This window comes from Lepisosteus platostomus, chromosome 1 (genome assembly GCF_059453375.1).
Source record: "Lepisosteus platostomus isolate fLepPlt1 chromosome 1, fLepPlt1.hap1, whole genome shotgun sequence".
Taxonomy (NCBI): Eukaryota; Metazoa; Chordata; class Actinopteri; order Semionotiformes; family Lepisosteidae; genus Lepisosteus; species Lepisosteus platostomus.
The window spans coordinates 80,807,658-80,812,219 of NC_142611.1; positions in this window are offsets into that span (position 1 = coordinate 80,807,658).

A 4,562-nucleotide genomic window follows, 5' to 3' on the forward strand; every position below is an offset into this window, starting at 1 on the left:
CACAGGCTCAGCTCCAGCGCGTAGAACCGCCCCTCGGCACCTAGCCCACCAACCACAGGTTCTGCTCCAGCGCGTAGCACCGCCCCTCAGTGCCACGGCAAACCAACCACAGCCTCAGCTCCTGCGCGTAGTCCCGCCCCTGCAGTTTGACGTTCGAACACGCTTCTCTCACGATAGAGCAGTTTGTCCTCTGTTTTTAAATGTGCGTCCTTATCATTTTACTGTTAAACTTACAGCCGCGGCTTTGCACTGCTCACATAACTCATCTGTGCATGTCATTGAAATATTACAACCCTACAGGTCTTCCTCCAACCTGCTGACTCAAGACTTGTCTCAAAAGCTCAACTGCAGTCAAGAATCTTTTGGCTGCTTTCTTATGGGTGCCGAGTAAGGGCACGTACAGTATGGAATGAATACTTCAGGTATTTACCAAGCAAGTAATTAACATCTTAAACGTATTCAGCGCCTTTCGTGATACATAATTGCAAGGGACATTACATTAAACAACAAAATACACGGGTATACATAAATTAATATATAAATTAAACAGAATTAGATAACTTCCGGGGCTTAAGGAAATGCCCTTTGCTGGCAGCCTGAGTGAACGGAACATTTTTAGTCTTAAATCTTCGAGAGAAGATTAGGACACCTGATACAAGTATTCAATATCCTCAAGGCACCGAGCCCGTGGATTTCTCCAGACAGTGATCAGTGAAACACACACCGGAGGACAGAAGCAGAAACTGGGTGGAAGTGTGTTTAAAACTGGGAACAGGAGACGCTTCTTTACCGAAGGGCTGTGGGAGTGTGGAACACGCTGCCCAGGCTGGTTGGTGAAGCCGATACCCTGGATTCTTTCAGGAAACTTGACATCTGAGGATCTAAACTGGCCAGATGGGAGATTTGTGTCTTTTCTTTTGCGTGTTCACAAAGCTGTTGCCAGAATGCCACAAGCAAAGTCTATTTTTTTCCTCAGAGATGTTCAATCTATTCATACGAATAGAATTCATATTAATCACAGGTGATTAGTCATGTGAATAGAACAGGGATTATTCATAAAATGGTTCAGGGCATTAGTACCTCATCCAGGGGTCCTGGGAAATTCTGTCCAGGGGGTCCCCAGAATTTTGCCTCCAGTTGTGTCCATAATAAACATAATTATGCCGTGGATCTGCTCTCACTATATTTACAGTGGATTTGTTACTGTGATAATATACTGTATATGATAATTCAGGTGGGTAGCTGTGTCAGCATGCATAGACTGCAAAAGAACAAGTAATAGGTTTATTCCATGTTGAAAAAAAGAAGAAAGAAAACGTTTTGTCCGTGGAGCCTTCTTCAGGTGTGTATATGATAATTTTGTGTAATGAAGTAGTTAGATAAGATAAGCTCACTTTATTGGCCATATACAATTTCTTGCATTAGGAATTTGTCTTTTCACAGACCCCAGCTTGTTCTCCATGAGACACACAGAGGGAGGGAAGCTGGGGGTCAGAGCGCAGGTCAGCTGTTTATACGGCGCCCCTGGAGAAGCTGGGGTGAAGGGCCTTGATCAGGGGCCTTGCTTTTTTAGTTCAAGTAGGGAGCTGTGTCAGCAGGCGTAGGCTGCAAAGGAACAAGTAAAGGTTTATTCCAGCTGAAATGAGGAGAAAAGAGACTCGACGTTTCGGCTGTGGAGCCTTCTTCAGGTGTGAGAAGGAGAGGGAAGTCAGCAGCCGATACAGCCTGGGAGAACAGAAGCCGGGAGTGGAGAGCAGGGGGGAGGCAGAGTGGGCACTCAGGTGGGGCAAAGTCAAGAGAGGTGAAGAGAGGGGCAATTGAATAGAGAGGATTAGGATGAAACTCGTCTGTCACTGAGAGAAGGGGGAAGATCTGATCCGTGTTTCAGGATAATTTTGGTTTCGAAATGTTGTATATGTTGTATAATGAATAGTAGTCTTATTTATTACAATTAAAACTTCTTTAGATTGTGTATTTAGGGGTACAATATTGGGGCCTTATTGCAAGTGCTTTCTTGAAAAGGGTTCCCCTGGATTCTAGCTCCCTGATGTAAGCAAACCAGGCTTGTTGGCAAGGAGAGAAACCTCAGGCTGATCACGAGGAAGTTAACGGTGCATCGGGACGGCTGATGGTCTTCCCGGTTTTTATTAACGCCATGAGCTCAGCTGTGGATCAAGAATAAGTGCAGCTGATGCAGTATCATGGGGATACTGCAGTACTGTTACAGAGGAGCCACACTCACTGTATCCAGGACCAAGCAGACAACAACAGAACATAAAAGGTTACAAATGAGAGGGGGCTCATTGTGCTCATTTTGGTTTCTCATAAAAGCCTATTAAAGGAAGAACTGCAAAGCATTATACACAGGGACCGGCCATTTGCATGTAAAATATCAAGTGGGTGGTACTGAACTGAACTCAGAAAGGTGAGAAGCGAGAGGCACCCAGGTGTTGATTCTGACTCATCCGTGGGGGCGGAGGAGGGCCAGCAGGATGCTGGGATGCAGATTAAAATAAGTGTTGGACCACCGTCAAGGGAGAAAATGGCAAAAATGTGTAGCGCACCAGCACGATCCAATTGGAATACACAGTGTGAGGTGTCCACAGCACTACAGCGACATGTATAAATAGGACTTAGCAGGTCTGGGGTAACTGGAGTAGCAGCAAGGCTGCGCACAGAGAGGCTGAAGGAGTGAAGTCCAGTGAGCCTGGAGATTGTGCTGATGTCTACACAACCCTCACAGGGACGAAGAGAGAGTGGGGCACACACTGCAAGGCCTCATGAGGACGCTGAGAGGTCCTTTTCCCACCGTGCAAGGGATCAGCAACTCGTTTAACACCTTGCAATGCCTCAGACTGAGGTGCGGCCAGCGCTAACCTGCCTGTGGCAGACACATTTCCTGACAGACTCTGGATGGTTTCCCCAGGACCGGCCCCCCACAGACACTGCGAAATATTAAATTCAACAACAAGATGATCCACTATGGATCACAGTGGCACAGTGGTCTGCATTGCTACCTCTCAACACTGGGGCCCTGGGTTCAATCTGGGGTGCCTGGGGTGTTGTCTGTGTGGAGTTTGTATGTTCTTTCAGTGTTCGCGTGGGTTTCCTCCAGGTGCTCCTGTTTCCCGTCCCACAGACCAGAGACATGCTGGTGGGTGCGCTGGCTCCTGGGAAAACTGGCCCCGTGTGAGTGTGCGCATGGCTGTGCCTTTGTGTGCCCTGTGATGGAGCAGTTCCTGCCCAAGCCATACTGTCTAAGAAGATGGCAGGATGAGCCACATTGTAGTGTCTGCAAAGATGGAAATAACACTATGGTTGAGATATTTTATGTGATATTTTTAAGAGGTTGATTTTTTAAACGTTGTTTTTTTAACTTTTGCAAATGATTTGTCCGTGATTGTTAGCTCACCTTTGTTGAAGGGGTTATTCAGTGCTGTCTTTCACATACTTAACCCCAGTAAGAGGTGCTTTCCAAAACCTTTCTTCTGTGTTACTGGTGCTGACCTCAGATTCTGTTTTCAGACAGGGGCAGTTCCTCTGCAAGTCTGGGGAAATGGCTCTTTCTCCAGCTGCTGGGGTCATGCTGAAGAGATTCATGAACACTTGACACAGGTGAAACCAGCTACATGTCATGCAAATGTAGCACCAGTAAGCCTTGTGCAGTTTAAAATGACTTCAGAGAACTGAGAAAGATAGATGTTTACCTGTTCTTAATGATGGCTGCAGCCAATATGATAGAAGTCTATGTTCTGTATCAGAAGTATCCGGTGGCCTTTTTAATTTGTAGTGAATAAAATGTATTTTTCCCCTATATATTAACACTCTGTTTTATTACAAAAATATTAGAACAATTCTCATTGCTAAATTGTTGTTGGTTTTTGCCTCTGACTGCAGAGATAAAATTGAGAACAAGCTCTCTGTTGCTCATGGAGATGGATTGGCCTATATCAAACTGAATCTCTTTAATCTTGAACTCAGAAGACTAATAGGGAACCTGATACAAGTCAAGCAAGTGGATGTCATCAGAAAAAAACAGTCAAACACAGACCAGAGGGAACAAGTGGAAATTACATTAAAACTAGGAACTGGAGGTGCTTTATGCCAAAAAGTCTGGGACTATGGAACAGGAACAAACTACCATTTCATGATGCTGAGATACTCATGTTCATTTGGTTTGTGCTGTAACTACCAAACAGGTTACATGAACTGAATGGCCTCTCATCTGCCTGTCTTTCTCCTTATATAATTCAAAATATCTGTTACTCAATCAAGGTTCAGTTTCAGAGCCAAAGCCAGACACTGATCTATGATCTAACATACACTGATAGAGTACAAGGGGACAGTATGTCTGTTCTTCATGCACACAGTCTGACAATAACAAAGGGGTGATTGTCCAGAGAATGCTGATCCAACCAAGAGAGATGTCTTATCCCACATGGAGTTCTTGAATTGGTGTCACCACTCAGCAAAAGAGTTGATGATCTGTCGGTGAAAACTCTCCCAAACTTGACTTTATACATACAATTTGCACCGTGCTTTGAGGAAACTGCACCTAGTGG